Below are 20,121 nucleotides of genomic sequence, written 5' to 3' on the forward strand. Positions count from 1 at the left end.
ACTGCTCACAGAATAGGATCAGGAGAAGAGATGGGGGGGGGGGGGTGAGGCAAAGAAAGGGAGAGAGATGGAGGAAAGGGGTTCCCTTTCAGATCCTTTGACTTTAAATTTCAGGTGCTGGGGAAATATCCAGGTGGGTCTGGTCCTTTCTGGAATCCCATTAGCCAAGCCTGGGAGTCAGCATCACCTGCTCCCACTCTTACACATCCCATATCCTTCCATCATCCCCTTGCTAACTAACAGTCTGTCAGGTTGGTCCTCTTCTCTCTCCACCATCTGACTTCTGGCTTTATAATTTCTCTCTTAGATACATAGATAGATAGATAGATAGATAGATAGATAGATAGATAGACAAATAGATAGAGATATATCTGTACATTGATATACGTGGTATTGGTTCTTTTTCTCTAGAGAATCCTAACACATGCACTCTTCCCCTCCCTGATGACCCATCTCCTAGCTTTCTACTCATAATTATACTATGCCCAATGGACAAATTACCCTTCCTAAATTAGCTTCCTTCCAACCCTGCTGTTTCCTAGTGAACTTGAACTTTTTGTTGTTGTTGTTATAAAAATGTTTATTGTTTACCAAAACCATTGGACCTCTTTATCAAATGCTGCTTGGTAACAAAATCTTATCACAGTTTTAATAAAAAAAAAAAGAAAGAAGAAAGAAAGAAAGAAAGAAAGAAAGAAAGAAAGAAAGAAAGAAAGAGAAAGAAAGAAAGAAAGAAAGAGAAAGAAAGAAAGAAAAGAAAGAAGAAAGAAAGAAAAAAGAAAGAAAGAAAGAAAGAAAGAAAGAAAGAAAGAAAGAAAGAAAGAAGAAAAAGAAAGAAAGAAGCTAACTATTTGTCTCATTGTTAGACTTTCTGCAAGGTCACTTAATCCGGACTTATTTAGTGCGTTCATCAGATTCTCAGGTGTTGCATGTACTCCCTCTTGATCTTGCCAGGCAACTAGTAGCTGCTTAGCTCTCATCTTCATGTCTTCGCTGTCACACTCAATTTGTTTAATTTCTGAGTCTTTCATTTCCAAGTAGGGAGCCAGGATCTTCCACTGCTCACCCAGTTTAGAAGGTGGGAGGATGCTGAAGAAATCAATTAAGAGAACCAATAATCTTAGGGTGAGAAAGTCTTAAGAAAAAAGAGGCTATTAATAGTTAAATATCATGAAATATTGAGGAGGATGAGAACCAGAAGGAAGCCAGAGTTCCACAATGAGCCATACTAGTGACCTGTGAGGGATCTATTTCTACAGGTCACAGGACTCATCTGGCCAAGAAGTGTAGAGTGAAGAGGGTGAAAGGTCTAGAGCAGAACTTCTGAAGTTATCTGCGAGGAAGATTCAGGGTGATCCTCCACTCTGATACCCAATCAATTGCAGACTAATATTCTGAAAAATACAATAAAAATAATTACCTTAAAAATAACTACATGCTCAGATATCTGGCAGTGTCAAATTGCCTCCAAAATTTTTAAATATTTCTTTTCACTTTCTAAATATATCTCATTTTGGACCTGTATCAATAGATCACAGTCTAGTCTCTGGCCAGAGACCACATTTTGAATAGCAACAGTCTACATCTGTACTGTCTTGTCCAATGCAATAGCCACTAGCCACATGTAGCTATTGGGCATGTGAAATGTGGCTAGTTTGGATTGAAACATGCCCCAAATTTCAAAGGTTTCTCATGAAAATAATGTAAAATATCTCATTCATAGCTTTGATACTGATTACATGTTGAGATAATATTTTGCATATATTGGGTTAAATAAAATGAATTATTAAAATTAGTTTCACTTGCTTTTCACGTGGCCACCACCAAAGAATTTTACATTACATGTATGGCTTACATTGCATTTTTTCAGACACTAGTCTAGATGGCAAAAACACTTCTGTGATTGAGTATCCTTAAACATGCATCCATGGGATTTACACTGGGTAATTTACTTTTCTACAGAATCGAAACACAACCCATCCTGTTTTATCTATTAGTTATATAGTTATATCCCAATTGTTTCTTAAAAATATTTGCTTCCAGGCTGAGCCGTACTAAGCTGAGCACATGGACAAGGGCTTGAGGGGACAGCTGTCCCAATACAGGAGTAGGCTCATTTTTTGCTGGCATAAAAAATAACGATGGAAAAGGGTAGAAAACAAGAGTGGGCAGGGGGGAGAGGAAGAGATGGGTCATTGGAGGATTAGGTGAGCTTCCCTGTAAATGTCAACAACATCTCAGCATGTTGACATGACTTACTAAAACCCTAGTGGGGAATTGTGGTATGAGATACTTTGTTAGTCTAAAACATGGAGCTAAATATTTCTCTGCACAGCAGCCCTCCATCAGCTCTCCTATGAAAGAAGAAAAGGTGCCCTCAGAAAAAGTGAGCCATCAGATCCTGTTTAGGAATAATTTGCATCTTCAAGACTATCAGCCCAACTGAAAGCCTCTCTCCCTGACAGAGTTACTGGGACTCAGTACCTGAAGAACACTTTAACTTCACAGATAGACTTTGACTTAATCATGGTTTAGGGAGGGAGGTCAGGATACAAATGTCAAATTTATTTAACAGTTTTGTGGTCTTTAAGCAAATAACACACACAAGCATTCAGCCAAGACTCTTTTTTTTTTAATGATTTTCTAATAAAGGATAACACAAAATCATTCTTGCCAATTAAGGATATTCAGGGTCATATATTTTTCATTCCTATAAGACCAAGAATAATAAATTGGGTTCGTTCTGTTCATTCTTTTCTCTCAAAACAGTCCATTTCTTTCTTTCTTTTTTTAAGACAGAATGTTTCTTATTAACACCTACAATAAGTTCTTACCAAGGCACATTATTTGCTATCTTGAGAATTAACTCCTTTTCCACCTTCACCATTATGAACAGGTGGTCTGACCAGAGATCATCAGGCAAATTATCTCCATGCCAGCACCACCTCTACTTCTCCCATTCCAGAGGTACTTCCCTCAGGCAGGAAAGTGAACAGGGAATGAGGGAAGCAAACAGCTTACAGAACTTTCTGCCATTCTCCTAACCATCTAGAGCCTAAGGACAATACTGAAGTCACAAGCTTTGGTTTACCTACTTAATTCTGAAATATGGCATATTCCACCATAAAAAGTCCATTGGGAAGGCCATTTTATGATGTTCTCTTTAGACCCATAGAATGGATGGACTTAATGTACTTGATTGTAACCTGAGGGGAAAGAGAGATTGAATGGCTCTTATATTATGTGGGAAAACACTAGAAAACATAACCGTGTGTGATACTCAATACTGAAAACTTGGGGTGACCACCCACCTCAGTTTGTGTCTGATTTCATAGTTTAATTGTTCAGAGAGCCCTTTTTCACTCTTAAAAGTATCCCTATTTGGAAAATAAAGTATATGGCCACCCTCCATAACCTGTAGGAAAGATGAGCAAAGCAACTGGGCCTTTGACCCACTCAGTCCCATTGCCTCACTTCCATCCATCATACTCATAAAAGCTGTGTATGCTAGCTGAATGCTGCATAACCATAATTATGATTTCCATTGGGAAGTGACCATTGATTAGGAAATGGAGTTCTTTTTATTGGAGTAGTGTAGGGCTAGCCAGAGGTTAATGGGGACAAAAACAGGCTGGCCTAGAATCCTTGATAGATTAATACTAATTTGCATGGTGAAGGTTAAGTGCTATGTGGGCTGCCAAAGGAAATGCAAGTGTCTTAGAATAATTGTGGATAAACATGAAGGTCAGAACAGGAACAGGGGCAACCTGTGTTCCCCTCCAGCTCATGTCCTCAGGGGTAAAATGTTCGCCTCTCTGAGGGCAGAGCTCCTCAGTTCTTGACAGCTCACCTAATGTTGATAGCCTAGAAGGATTAACGGGAAATCATGAAACACATGTTTTTGAAACACAGTCATCCTTGCCATGGCCTATGACCAGGGTGGGAGTTTAAATATCTAACACAAGGCATAGAGTCAAATGGATGCTCACGGGCAACAGCCAATACGATTGTACCACTGTGTTCCAGCTGAGAATCACTGCTGCCAACAAAGCCCAACACAGTCTGACCCTATCTCTTGCTTACCACACTCCCTCATTCACTATGCTCCAGCTATGTTGGCCCTTTTCCCACTTCTCAAATAAGTCAAACTCTTGCCCACCTCTGAGTATTTTCCTATTTTCCCTGCCGGGCGTGTTCTTTCTCCAGGTCCTGGAATGGCTGAGTTTCTCCCTGCTATATCATGTGTCAGTGCAGAAGGCAATTCCTTTAAGTTGCTCTTCCAAATATCCCATCCTACTGGGATATTCTCTGCCCAGTATCTCATTTACTTCCCTTGTTATATGTCATAAGGTGTAGTTATCTTGTCTATTTGTTTCCTTGGTTATTGTTTGTCTCCACCACAAGAACAGCAGCTCTTATTCTTGTTGGCCATTATATCATTGTGGCAGTGTTTGGCACATAAGACTTGTTGAATGAAAAAAAAAATGAATGAATGAATGATGTCTACAGAAGAATAAGCATGAGGGTGAGCTGCCTGAAAGTTATTTTATCAATCTTGTCTTCATGGAGCCAAAAAGCCCTGAGCAAAGAAGAAATAGCATGACTCAAGGACCTCCCTGCTGGATACTCAGCATAAATCCAGGGTTGAGAAGTGAAATAGGGACCAACTTCTTCCCAAGATGCTCTGACCATGAATTATAAACTACACAAAGTCCATCAAAACATGTCTACTGTCCCCCAGGTATCTAAGGCTCCATTCATATAAACAAAGTAAAGTGTTGGGGAGGGTTGAGTCAATTACCAGGAAATTCATGGGGGAAAAAAACTTATGGAGGAAAGGAAGGGAAGGAAAGGGTCTTAAAGAGGCTGAGAGGGATGAAAAGGGCAATGCTCTGAATAAATCAGATTTTCAGTCTATTCTGAACACATTTGCTGTCTGTCTTCCACTCAATACTACACGGATAAGCATTGTCTAAACCTGAGGAAGTCACTTGATCCCTTCAAGCCTTAGTTTTTTTCTCATCTGGAAAATGATGGTGGGAGTTACTTCTCCAGGGCCTATGAAGAGCAAGCACTGTGCAGTTGAAGAGGACTTGGGACCTTAACCAACAAGTAGGCCAGTTAGGCTGCCACAAGTGATAACACGAGAAACTTCCAAAAGACAAACGCAGTTATCCATCGCATTATACTAACTTTCTCCCAGCAGAGAGGTGAAAGTGCCACAGTAATGAGAAGGGGCTATCCAACCTGTCCCTAGAGATGAAAAGCATTTAGGTTTTAAATGTGAGATTTTCCTGAGAAAGAGAAACAATTTAATCGTGCATCAATAGAAAAGTATCCTATCTTATGTCAGGATTTTACAAAAGCGGGTGTTACAGTTCCAGCAAGGCTGAGTAACAGAACTGGACCTAGTGTCACCTGAACAAGGTTAATGGGGCTTTGCCCTGTCTACTCTTCTGGATGAATCATTACACAGCTATGAGGTTGCAGGTAAAGAGAAGCAAGTGTTTTCTGCTATCAAGTTTATTTAAAAACCGAGTTCCATGTTCTTGCTTTTGAAGGATACGATCTGAAATACTCCCTCAGACTTATCTTCAATTTCATCATCATCATCACCGTTTCCATGACACAGTGACAAATGCTCCAAGGTCCAGAGTTGCATGGCCATCATCATATTACAGATAGCACTTGATTTCTAGAATGAAGTTGTGCTCAGGTACAAAAGGTATTATTTGATTTGATCATAGAATTATAAACTAAATTATTTCTAATTTAGGAGATACTAGTGAGCCAATGGCTTTTCCAACACATTTAAAATTTAGCTTTTACATTTGCATAATGAAAAATTGAACAGTATCTTTTCCCCAAAATTTGCACATATTCTTCGTTTACTTATATGCCGCTAGAAGATTTCCCAATGTGCTATAACCCACAATCCTTGCCTGAGTGGGTAGCGAATGCTCTCCGTAAGTCTGTGTGACAATGATTTTTTTTCCCTTCTGCTTGGAGAAAACTTTGCATTTGCATTCCTTCTATAGGACACAGAGGATCTGTTAATAAGGACAATTCTCAGAGACTGTCCATCTGTGCTCATTGGGATACGTGAGGAAAAAGCAGGCTGAACACAGGGCCCCTCTAGAGTTAACCCGGGACCAAACCAAACCTTATAATAGCACATACCCATTCTAACCATCCTAATGTTTCAACATCATTACATAGCTTTTTCTAATTAAACTGAGGTTATTTTTGTTTCCTGGCTGTCGGTATTTTATTTTAAAATTTAAAATGGGCTAACATGCTTGCTTAAAAGTTTTAATTTTATAATAAATAGTAACAAATCCATTTGACATCTTATTCCAGTTATTTTATTTTTAAGCTATTATTGCCTATTTTTCAACTTGTAAAACTAAAAATATATACCCATATAGAAAGCTGAGAGAACACAGAAAAGCTAAAAACCAAAATAAAAATCACTCTGAATCCCACCACCTCAAACTGCATTGTGATGTATTTTCTTCCCTTTTTTCTCTCTGCATTCATTTTAAAGTAAATAAACAAACTGGCTCAGAATCAAATGAAAAGCCCCGCTGCACTGTAATCCTTTTATTGAAAAAGGAGCCACAAGAGAGCTCAGCTCCACTCACAAGGCCCTACCTCCAGACCACGAAAGGGATGCTACCTCTTTAATAAACATATTCTGAGCCCTTTCCATGTGCTCAGCACTCTGCTGTGTGCAGGGAACAGAGAGAAATGGCGTGGTGCCTGCAAGGTCACCTGTGGGAGGTAGAGAAGGAAATGGACCCAACATCATATGAAGGGCCCATGACAGAGGTAAACCCAGAAGGCAGAGAAAAGAAAAACATTCTGGAGGAGATGGCACTGGGCTTGAGTCTCAAAGGACTAGGAGAAGCTAGTCAGGAGATGAAGAAAGCCACAGAGAGGAGGTGAGTGGCTTGTGCAAAAGCTTGACATTAGACATATGGGCAGATGAAAACTGCAGGCCCTTCTTTTTTTTTTTTTTTTTTTTTTTAAAGAGAACTAACTTTCTTTTTTTTTTTAATTTTTTTAAAATTTATTTATGATAGTCACACAGAGAGAGAGAGAGAGAGGCAGAGACACAGGCAGAGGGAGAAGCAGGCTCCATGCACCGGGAGCCTGATGTGGGATTCGATCCCCAGTCTCCAGGATCGCGCCAAAGGCAGGCGCCAAACCGCTGCGCCACCCAGGGATCCCACTGCAGGCCCTTCTAAGCAGCTGGGGCAACTAACGGGATGATCTGCTAGAGATACGGTCAACTCAGTAACTTCCTTCTAAAGTCTGGAGAAGCCACATTTCTTTTTCCTGCAGTGCTCAATGTCAAAATGCAAGGCATTGGCTTCAGGACAACATTGATCTTCTGGATCTGAAGCTATGACCTATGGACTTTCTCCAAGTCTCCCAGGAACTTGAATCAATAATTTTTAAGATGGTAAATGTCCAGTTTGATTGAAGACATTTACTAAATACTAGCTTAAAGGGGCACCTGGGTGGCTTAGTCTGTTCAGCGGTCAGCTTTTGATTTCAGCTCAGGTTGTAATCTCAGTGTTGCAGGACTGAGCCCTGCATTGGGATCCTCGCTCAGCAGGGAATCTGCTCAGGATTCTCTCTCTCCCTCTTTCTACCCCCCAATCCTCTCTCTCTCTCTCTGTCTAAGATGATAGATATAGATTAGATAGATGATAGATAGATAGATAGATAGATAGATAGATAGATAGATAGATAATAGATAGATAGATGATAGATAGATGCCAGCTTAGAAAGAAAGCAATCTGGATCAGACTCTTTTCTTTTTTTCTATTGAAATCTATTGATCTAGGGGCACCTGGGTGGCTCAGTGGTTGAGTATCTGCCTTTGGCCCAGATCGTGATCCTGTGGCTCCGGAATTGAGTCCCACATTGGGCTTCCCACAGGGAGCCTGCTTCTCCCTCTGCCTATGTCTCTGCCTCTCTCTGTGTGTCTCTCATGAATAAATAAATGAATAAATAACCATTTTTTAAAAAGACACAGAGAGAGAGACACAGGCAGAGAGAGAAGCAGGCTTCATGCAGGGAGCCCAATGTGGGACTCAATCTCGGGTCTCCAGGATCACACCCTGGGCCAAAGGCAGCACTAAACCACTGAGCCACCTGGGCTACTCAATAATATTTTTTTTTAATCTATTGATCTGATTATCTGCAGAGCTAACACCTACTTAGTGCAAAAACACAGATTTTCTAAATTACCCACTGTAATAAAACGTCATGTGGAAGCAAGATGAATGAATAGTGTGCATATCCTCTAGCATATGTGTGGATATATTCCCTTATTTATGTCTGTTCAGTTCTCATCTCCACCAGCCTACTGGTCAGAGACTATGCTGAATGCTAAAATTGCTAATAAATCAGTAATGGATGACTAAGAGGACATGTTAGACCAGGGATACCACACAGGCTTCATTTCACCTGCCAGATCCTGCTAAATGGTAATGACTGTCTACCAATCAACAGTCACCAAACTTCTATAAAGGGCAAGATAGTAGTTGTTTTAAGTTTTACATGCTATGTGGTCTTTATGGTAACTATTCAACTCTACAGCGATAGTATAAAAGTGACCACAGAAAATACATAAACAAATGTGCATGGCTGTGTCTCAATAAAACTTTATTTACAAAAACAGGTAGTGAGCCAGATTTGGTCTGATGACTCCCAGCTCAGAGAACTGAATGGAGAAGGACTTAAGGCTGCATCTCAGCTAAGTGGTAAAGCTAAGGGACACAAACTTGCGATCTCCATGTTATATTAATTCCTTCTAGGAGCTGAAACTTGGAAATGAGACAGCTTAGTCCTAATTCTGGCTTTTTCTCTAATTTACCAGGTAATTTCAAAGCAACTGTTTAACCTCTTATATTGTTTAGTGTTCTTGGTTGCAAACAACAGAATCCACTTTGACTAGTTTGAGGCTCAAGTCATAAACCATACAGTAGGTTCAACACAATAACTAAGGATCTGGGGGCTCAAGCACAGACCCCTAGAGAACCAATGTCTTCACCATGGTGCTGACCAATGAATACCCTCTTCTGGACACCACCTCATGTTGCTCACTTCTGTGTCCAAGCCTCAGTTTCTTGTGCATTTGAATAACAAGTCTAAGTCACACATCTGTTCCTCAGCTGAAGAGAATAGCTGGAAATACAGGCTTGCGATTCTGTCTTGAGAAAACAATATTCACAGTATGGGAAACCATCAAAACTTAGAAATGCTGCACAAAACGTGGGCAACTGTGGTTAACAGAAGCCTGCTCTATCTCCCAATCCCATCTCTTCTTTGTTGTAACAAGCTGCTCAGTATGGTAATTTATAGGTGACGTAATTGTTGAACTCCTGAAATAAGAGAAAATACTTTGACATAATTGGTTATTCTTTTTATTTATTTTATTTTTTATTTAAATTCAAATAATTGGTTATTCCAAAACTTCCCAGGATTCCAAACTAAAGTGTGAGCAGCTGTTAAAATACAGATCATAGATATATGGCTTAAAACCTATATTTATCCCTGATTTTTTAAAAGATTTTATTCGTTTATTCATGAAAGACACACAGAGAGAGGCAGAGGGATAAGCAGGCTCCATGCGGGGAGCTCAACGCGGGACTCAATCCCAGGACCCAGGGGATCATGACCTAAGCCAAAGGCAGATGCTCAACCACTGGGTCACCCAGGTACCCCATCCCTGATTTTGACTTGTAATTCATTACTTTCTTTTAATCTCACCTCCAAACAAAGCTTCCCCACATACAAAGAAGTATAGGAAATTGGGGAAAATACAACTACTCTTCATAACAGTAACAAATAACAAGGACCTTCCCAGTGGTACTTTTACTACATCGGAAAAGCAACCAATGGCATTTTGTTCTCCTTGCAATTTTTAAACCTTTTCCTTTCTTTCCTTTCCTCTTTTTAACGTCAGGCAGGCCAGAGGCCCTGGCACCATGTGTGTCCCCTTTGCGGTCCTGGCAAGTGTCCTTTATACCTTGACAGCTTTATCACCTACAGTCAGCCTTTTCCATAAGCCAGGCAGGCATATTATTGGAAGCTGGAGTGTCGGCTCCTTGCGTGCTTTATTGCTGTTCTCATCTTTGTCTACAAAGGAGGAGGCTCTTTTATAGTTGTGGGGATAATTGATTCACTAGACTTTCCTCGGGTCTTTCAAAAAGCTTCTCACCTTATAACTTACTACAATTGTAGGCTTTTCTTGCAATTCAAGCAGTCAGGTAATTGTCCAGACTTGGTGAAAGCACTTCTTCTCTCACTTTTTAATGCGGGCTTCTCTTAACTGTTCCCTGCGCTGAGGAATCACGGCTCCTACCTTCAATCATGACAACTTCTAGGGTTAAAATCCACCATATCAGTCTCCTTCTTCCAGGCTCACCAAATGTTCTTCTAGAGCACATTTCATCTAATTCAGAAATGAGCTGCTGACACTCTTTAAGGAAAGAAATATGCAAAATCCATACTTGCTCCATACAACCTTTCTTACCAAATTATAGAACTGTGGAGAAATCACTCCATTTATCTAAAGGTATACAAAGTTTACTTCGAATCCTATCTATCTTGTTCATTATTGTATCTCCAGCAACAAGCCAAGCCTGGCACCTAGGGCTCAATAAGTACTTGTCGAAATGATAAATAATGGAAATATTAGATTATAAATGTCTATATACTTCATCCCAAATTGTTCTTCTGATCTTTTATATTCTCTGGCACAGATGTCCATGGTGTCCAGTATTAGATAAAAATATCAGTCACAGCAATGGAAGCAGAAATTGCCATCAATAGTTTTCTTAAATTAAGAGAAAGAGAGAATTCCTTTCCAAAAGTCTAGTGACTTGGTTGGAGTATTATGTTGGTAGAAGTACCACATCCATTTTATTTGCTATAAGTGACTGGAACAAAGAGTGTCAGGCACTGTTTGGTCTGTCCTTACCACCCTCAAGCTAAGGCAGCCAAAACTCTTCTTTGCCATGGTTTTTGAGCCATTTGTTTTTTGTTGTTGTTGTTGTTTTTCTTCCTTACCCCAATTTTTTTGAGAGCCATTTGGATAGAGGATATGGACTGCTTTCATTTTACAGTTTGAAGTACAATATCTAGAACAGCTGAGTTATTAGTGGAAGTTTATGGATAGGCTTTAGAGTTTCATAGATAGATTCATGCACAATGTGTTGTTTATATCTGCAGAATATGCCAACAGGTAGCTCATAGATTGAATCATCTTCTCAAATAAGATAATGACCCAAAAAGCTCTAACCTAAATGTAAAGAAATCTAGCTCTACCAGGTTCTCTAACCGTTTGAAGTGACCCCAGCCTAAGGTAGTTTGAAAGGAACTGGCAGTAAATAGTATTTCTAGCTTTTCTGGGAATTCTAGAATTTGGTAGCTCAAGATGTTAACTAAAATTAGTCCCCAAAAACCATGCTCTGGGAGGCAAGATACAAGAAACTGTGAATCCAAGGCAGTCAGACAAAAATGATCTTTCTAAGGTGAGGTTTAACCTATACCTAAAAATTCTGCCAAAAGCGCCAAACTTTGCCAGGTGGTCCTTGCACTAGCCAAGATGTGGGATTATAAAAATAGAAAACATCATAAAAGTCAACATCTGAAAGTATGGTCGTACATGGAAGAGGCCTGCATTCCAGTCCCTATTGATGGTGCCCAGTGGAGTTGTTACAGGATCTACTGGAAATCACAGGACTCTCTAAGGACAAAGCAAAGGGGACATATTAATATAAAAATTCAAATAATATAGGAAAGCTGAATGTCCAGAAGGGAAAAAAAAAAGCCAACAGATCCAGACTTAGAAATGGTAGTCCTTTTTGAGAAAATATAGATAAGGGCAGCCCCGGTGGCAAAGCGGTTTAGCGCCGCCTTCAGTCCAGGGCGTGATCCTGGAGACCCAGGATCTAGTCCCATGTCAGGCTTCCTGCATGGAACTTGTTTCTCCCTCTGCCTGTGTCTTTGCCTCTTTCTCTCTGAATAAATAAATAAATCTTAAAAAAGAAAATAATACACTTATAAAAAAAAAAGAAAATATAGATAAAAGCTCTTCTCATCATAGAGGCACACTGAACTCTTTCCTGTTTCCAAATGGTGTAAGTTTGTCTCCACAACCCACGTGTGTTGCAGAAATGAACCTCATCTCATTCTTTCCAGCTTGGATCACTGTACTCCCTCACCCAAGGTAGAAGAAATGTATACAGTGCTCCTTCCCCCATCCCTCACCAACATATGGCTTCCAAAGAAGGCAATTGCTTTGGCTGGAATTGAAACGTTATCTTTTTCATGTCCACGTTCCCAGCCAAGATGTGCTCCTTATGAAATATATTATCTGTAAAGATTGGGGGAGCTCCGAACCAGCTTTCCAAACTTTTGTTTTAATCTAAAATAACACAGAGGAAATCGCCCATGCTTTTTACTACCTATCAGGATAGATGTATAACATGGCTTCCTCAAATAGAGTACATTTTTTAAAATAAAAGCTCAGAGGGAAAGACTTGTCTCCTCTACACAAACACAGGCAGCTAAGTAGAAAATCCAGTATCTCTTCTAGCAAAAAAAAAAAAAAAAAAAAACTAGGGGTCATGCTGAAAGGTAGAGAGCAAGTTCTAAAGAGAAGGAGATATAGAACAGGTAATTTTTGATTTGTAAAATGGAAGAGAGGTAGAAAGAAAATTTGGGAATGTAGCGTTTAAAGGGTCTTAACTGGAAAAATGAAAACTGAAGTAACTAGTACTTGGATAATTAGTCCAAACAAAGTATTTCCTGAGTAAAATGAGTTTTACATTGTCAATTACCCAGAAAATTGTCTTAAATTTCCATTTCGTGTGACAAATATAGATATGGGCAAAGCTATTTACTGATGGGGGGTAAAGGGACAAATGAATCAAAAGTAATAAAGTTTCTAACAGCTTTAAACAATCATTCTGCATAACTTAACACGGAGAGTATAATTTTATAAGTGGAATTTTATAAGTGGAATATTTCTATAGCATCCATAAAATTCAGGAAAAAAATAATAACGGTTAAGTATTAAAAAATAAAGCTAACCAGGTATCATTTCATTTTACATAAAATAGAGATTGCATTCCCAGCTGGCCTGAAGTTAAGACAGCTATTTCCATTTACTATGCCCCTTAAAGCAGTTTTAAAAGTATCAGCCTCTCTGCTCAATTGTAAAATGCCTGCTAGTTTTTGAAGGAGTGCTTTGGAGGGTGAGAAAGATTCAACTCTAAAATGGCTAAAAGACAGTTTTATGAATCTCACTGTGTCTACAAGATGAAGTATTCAGGCCATTATCATGTGCTTATATTTCCAGGATGTGAACAGACAGCTCCTGACTCTGTATTGATGACTGCTTACTATGCTGGCACCTTTTGTGCCGCACAATAGGTAACACATCTGCAAAACCACTCTCAGAAGCAGGAAAGGCAGCTGTTAAAATTACACTCTTCCTGCATTAAAACCACCCCCCAGTTGTGAGCCTTGTGAGTACTGTTAAGAAGTCATCTTACCTGATCCCTGTTGATGAGCTTTATATATATGTGTAGTCTTCTGAAAATATCATCGAGGCGTGTTGCCAGTCTTCTATTATTAGCAAGAATTCCACCTCTTGTGAAGCAACAGAAGCTAACCCATTACAGCTTATAGACCCCCTAATTCCTACCTATTAGGCAACCAGTCTCCCATTGGGTTGGAAAAGGCTGAAATTTGCATGCATATAGAGTTTAACCAGAAACACTCATTTCTGTAGAAGAGGACATCTCAAGGTGGTAAAAATCTGAAGTTTCCCATTCCTATTCAATTTGCCTCTTCTGGTACAAAGCCATGCATCTCCCTGGCCCGCTCCCCAGCAGCTCACCAGAATCCTGAGGTCAGTCCTGACCGTGCCTGACCCTGGAGGAGGTGGGCACCACGCATTTCCCCAGAGGAAGAACCTTCAGAGCAGGAGGTTTTCTGTAATGAAAGCAAGGCCCTTGGTTAAAAGCAAGGGTCCAATAGAAACCTTCATGGAAATCTCTACCTATTTCCTAGGAGGTAGATATTCAGACTGCAGTGTTCACGAAACGGTGGCCCAGGAATTCCCTCACCATTTTCCATTAGAAACCTGAACTTGTTTCTTATGGTTGCTGTAACAAATTGTCAAAATTGGGTGGCTTAGAACAACAGAAATTTATTCTCTCACAATTGCAGAAGCCAGAAGCCAGAAATCAAGGTTCTAGGGGAGAATCCATTCTGGGATTCCCTTTCCCATATGTTCCCATATGTTCATCAGGTTTGTTTCCTAAATTCCACATATGAGTGAAATCATATGGTATTTGTCTTTCTCTGACTGATTTATATCACTTACCATAATATAATCTAGCTCCATCTACATTATTGTAAATGGCAAGATTCCATTCTTTTTCATGGCTGAGTAATATTCCTGGTTGTGTGTGTGTGTGTGTGTGTGTGTACACACATATATGACATTTTATTTATCCATTTGTCAGCCACAAGGACTTGGGCCCTTTCCATAGTTTGGCTATTGTTGATAATGCTGCTATCAACATCAGGGTGCATGTACACCTTTGGATAATATCTATTAGTGTAATTGCTGGAACACAGCATACTTCTATTTTTAACTTTTAAAGGAAACTCCACACTGTTTTCTAGAGTGGCTTCCACCAGTTTGCAATCCCACTAACAGTGTAAGAGGATTCTCCTTTTTCTGCATCCTTGCCAACATCTGTTGCTTCCTGTATTGTTAGTTTTAGCCATTCTGACAGGTGTGAGGTGGTATCTCATCATGGTTTTTATTTGTATTTCCCTGATGATGAGTGATGTTGAACATCTTTTCATGTGACAAAACCTTAATTCTTGAGTAGCTAGAGGTTTTGAGAGTTGGTGCAATTGCTGACTGATGCAGGGTTACTGGTTTATTTAACATTTTCCTCTAATCTATGTCAAAAAAGTTGGGCTTTCTTGGTGCATTGGTGCCAGAGGACTTGAATGAGTCTGGCTCTGCTTTGTCCTGCCTTCAGCCTGCCACTCACCTTCACCCTCTCTCCCATCGCCTTCTCTTTGCCCAACACACCAGCACTGCTGCTGTCACAAAGAAGAGGACTCTATAACTTGCTTCATCTCTTTATTTTACTTGTCTCCTCTTTGAGTAAACAAGAAAATGAAGCATAGTTCACAGAATGCATATGCTACAGTAACTTTGTTTTACTATCAATCTGGCTATCTTGAGGCCCAAAAACTTCCCCTACATTTCCCCTACATATCATAGTCTGTTTTATGTTTGTTTATCTTTTTTCTTCTTTCTTCCCAGATGAGCCAGGCTAAGAGAATGTGGTCACCCTGCTGTTTGAGCCTATTGCTCTGCCAAGTCCTGGCAAAGGTAAGGGTTGGTAGATATTGGGGTAATGAGATAATGGAGAAATGTAAGGTCATTTCTCCCCCCAAAAAAATCCCTGGCAAGGAGTAAATACAAAAGGATATTATCCAAATTCAATTGTCTCTCTAAAACTGTGTCACCCCCCCCCCAAATATGATTTCAGGATTGAGTCTTGCTCTTCAACACCCATACTACAATAAAGAAAAGAAGCGCAGTTCAACAGCACTGCCTTATAAGCTGCATAACTTAGGTGAATTCAACTTCATGCACCAGGCTGCTTGTAGAGAGGAGAGAACATTTAAATTATGGTGACGTTTCCACATACCATTCCATTCCATCAGGATATGCCCTGATTTGCATGGGATGGGAGACACTAATTTCTGTTTCCCCAGTTAGTTTGGTCTCAGCATCCTAGTACCTCTCAAAACATGAATATCTTGCTACAGTGCACATAATTCTAGAATTGAAAGATATGTATTGTCATGCAACGTGACCCTTAAAGACAATCCACCTACTTCGTTATAAGCTCATATGTAACACTTATCAGGTTGTGTATACATACCATTGTATTTATTGCTGTTTAGGGATGTTTTTCATTATTTTCAAGGGTAATTTTAACAACTCATGGTTTTTCATTGATTTTATCACCTCGGATAATTACAACTCAACTATGACAAAAGAGTAAAGTTAAGTAGCTAAAAGCAGAAGATATCATAGATAGTTAACACAAAATTTAAGTGCTTTTTATGAAAATATTTATAACACCTCAGCTATAGAAGTCATTTCATCCAGAATATGGCATGTATCAATAAGGATAGGCTGTTCTGCTGCAATAATATACAACCTCAATTCGCTTGGATCATCCAGGGTTTGTGTCTCCTCATACTACACATCTGTGGTAGATGAGCTATGGTTCTCCTCTGTGCCATGTTCATTAGGGCCTCGGCTGGCCACACATTAACAGTAGTTGTGGCAAACAGAAAAGAGACAGCAAACTATACCCTTGCACTTAAAATTTCTGCCACAATATGGCAGGTGTGACTTCTATCCACATCTCATTGGCCAGAGCAAATCATAAGATCACTTATGAGTTCAATAGGTCAGAGATGTGTAACTCTCCTGCAGAGAGAGGAGAATGGAACACTTAGCAAACTTCCAAAGATTGCCTTCAATATTTCCCCCAAATCACCACCCAACCAGCAGTTAAGACCTCAACACTCCTCAAAGAAGCCTATTCTACTTTCAGTCAGTTCTAAGTATTAAAAAGTTCTTCCTTCAGTTGGCTACAAATCCCCTTAGAGCTTCCACTCAATTGGTCCTCTTTATGTGCTTTGTCAATGAAGATAAATTTATTTTAAGATAAAGTTATTTTCCATGGGACAGCCCCTCAAAGATCAGAAACAGCCTAACCCTTCAACTATTTTTCATGCAACATGACATTCCATCTTTTCTCAATAATTTTATTTTTCTAACTCCCTATTCTGATAATAAATTTCCTTAGTATTCCTTCCATCTTAGAGAACTTTTTACACATTTTGGCTAGAAGCGATGTGTCTTTACTATCAAACTTTCACCTCAGTTGGTTCACATGCCAGTCACAAAGCCTGTGGTCTCCCTCCCAATGTCCAATGAGCAAGATTCAGCAGGAAGATACACGGTTATGGCACCCTAGGTATCCGTGTTCTGTGCACTGTTTGTACCTCATTAGTAAACATTTTCTTGAAATTATCTTGGATACTCATTAAATATTATCAGCTACTTAGAACAAAGGATAATTATGAGTTTAATGAAGCGTGCACCAGCTTGCTCAAGTCTAACGTTTGTTTCTCTGCTGGGACCCCATTTTACTTTGCACTTATCCTTCAGCAAAGCTACTCTACAAAGTCACTTTGGCAATAAGAAGTATTTAATTAGATTAATGAATTTTTATCGCCTCTCCTAGGGATTAGGCTTGTTAAATCCTGGCGACCAAAGAACAACAGATTTTTTATTACTGAATGTTTAGGGATGCACTGGTTGTGCTGCTGTGGCGGTCCTCATAAGTCAGCCTGCTCTGGGCAGTTCTACCTGGCATCCCTTGGTAGGCCAGGGATATTTGGCAGAGACAACCTATGCCTTCAGTTAACTCACAGAAATCAAAATGCAAATGAAATCATGTGCACCCCAAACAGGGCTTTCGGCAGCTGTCTCTCTGTCAGAGGTTGCTGACTTACTGCACCCGGACAAAATGTCCCTCTTCCTCTATTTGCAGGTGTTTGGGAGGAAAGGGAAGACCCTACCACCAGTACATGGTCTTCGTGAGGACATGGGTATCCGCTGATATTTTCCTAAGTCATTGGTATCACGTTTAATAATAAGGCAGGAGGGGTAAATTTTTTTTTCAGAAAAGTTGTGTTCTAAAGCTGTTCATCAATATACATATGTCAAATAATCTGGTGTCTTAACTAACCAATCCTTAGAAGGATGGTAATATCATTTATCTAGAAACTTCAAAGCACTTAAAAAAATTATCTATGTTTCTCCCCATCACATTCCAATGAGGCGATTTTCAAGCATCAGCACCCCCACTTAATAAATGGAAAAACTGAGGCACAAAAGCACAGAATTGGCCAAAGTTATAAAACAAGTTGTTAGCACAGCAAAAAACAGTCTTGAGACTACAAGATTGACATTATTCCAGAAGTGTGGAAATCCAGATGTAATTTCAGAAGCCTCTCTCGTGGGCATACAGTGATGGCTGGGGAAAAGAGAAAGGAATCAAAATGGGGCCTAAAAGGAGATCAGAGATTTCCTAGGGTGACAATTCTTGATCAGGGCAGAGAGGGGGAGAATAGAGACGTGGAGATGTCGAAAGTAGGCTTCATGGCAGTTCAGAGGGAAATTCAACCAAAAGATAAACAAGGAGGGCATCCCTAAGTTTTGCCAACTTGTAAACATGTAGGACTTATTACACAACAGATGCAGTGACCCTATAATTTGGCACACAAATTGGGACGTTTTTGAGGGAGAAGAAGGCACCATTAATAATACATTAATTGTGCCGTTCTCATTTCTTTGCGGTTAGCCTAGAAATTAAAATTTTACTGTCTTTTAAATAACAATTCTCATTTAAACACTGTCCAAGTGTTACAGAAACCTCACATCTTGATGAAGGAATTGGCAGAGAAGTGAAAAGATGAGCAGAGAGAAGGATTTTCAGTAACTACAAAAATGTTGAACCAGGTTTACAGCCTGTTCTCTCCTAAGATCAGTCTTCTTTCCTCATACATCAGGTGGAAGAAACACGCCTGTGAATAGATTGTGCAAGGCTCATTTATAATCTATTTTCTTTCTTCTTTCCAATTATTTTTTTAAAGCCAGTATTCTCTTATGCCCATGTTCGGCTGACCTGGCTAAAGCAGTCACAGAGAAGGTAGCATTTAGGATCTGTACTTACCTGTAGACACATATATTTATCACCACCACTACCATTGGGTGTATACTTCCTTATAGAGGGAGTCAGACTCAATGCCCGTATGAAGAAGTTCCCTTCCATCACTCACCCTGGTAAGGTAACTAATGGAAATAGTAGCATGGAGGGGGAATCTTTTAGAATGTTTCCCTTAAGGACCCAAAATAAGGACCCACACCTGCCTCTAGATAAGTTCTGTTCAGTAGAATTTTCTGAGATGATGGAAAGTTTCTAAATCTGCATAGATTGATACAGCAGCTAATCAGCACATGTAGCTATTGAGCATCAGAATGCATCTGGTGAGACTGAGGAGCAGAGTGTTTAATTTTGTGTAATTTTAATGAATTTAAAAGTCACGTGTGGGCTAGTGGCCACTTTGTTCAGCAATGCAAATCTAGACAACCAAGTTTGTACATAGACCACTTTGTTTGGTGGCAATCAGCAGATATTGCGCTTGTTCAAGTTTCTAATACTAAGAGCAGTTTTGCACATTGGAAACCATCATGTCTTTAACCAGAGTAAGGGTCAAATCTGGAGTTCAGCCTGCTAAGAAGGGAACAGGAGTGGGGAACCTTTCCATTATTATTACAATGACATCTCATGGGAACAATGATCTAGGGTCAACACTGCAACCTTAAAGAACAGACTCCGATGAGGAGAAATAATGTGGTGCGTACACACCTGCAAAGTAGAAATATGTGGATCTGCCAAAGCATCGAATGCTCATGCAAGAGACTAAATGCTATCTTCCCTTTCTTTTATCTGCAGTTAAGACACAGTTTAAAATAGCTGAGTGGTTGCCTTTGTGCTAATATCATTTAACATTATGTTTGAGTGGCAGGTCTGATTCATCAAGGAAGCAAGATCTATCCTGGTTTGGATGGCTCCTCTTCCAGTGAAGACAGCTAAGTGACTACAGATTGAGAGCTTTTTTTTTTTTTTTTGGCTCCTTTCATAAACAACTCTGGTGTCAGACTACCCCCTGCTGGACAGAGAAGGAAGGAAAATCAGGTACCATAAGAAAGGACCACCACCCTCCTATTTCCTACATGAATGTTTATTTCACTCACAGTTCAGGAAACCATCACTAAGAGTAGTTTGGATAAAATTACAAAGCATTTGGCTTGGTCTACATCTTTTCATTTCTTCCAGATCTCGAGGGGGCACAGCACTGCAGAGGGGACCCCACCAAAGGTAAACGTGGACTGGTTTCTGCACCTTTCTA

This window comes from Canis lupus, chromosome 12, assembly GCF_003254725.2.
Source record: "Canis lupus dingo isolate Sandy chromosome 12, ASM325472v2, whole genome shotgun sequence".
NCBI classification, from domain to species: Eukaryota; Metazoa; Chordata; class Mammalia; order Carnivora; family Canidae; genus Canis; species Canis lupus.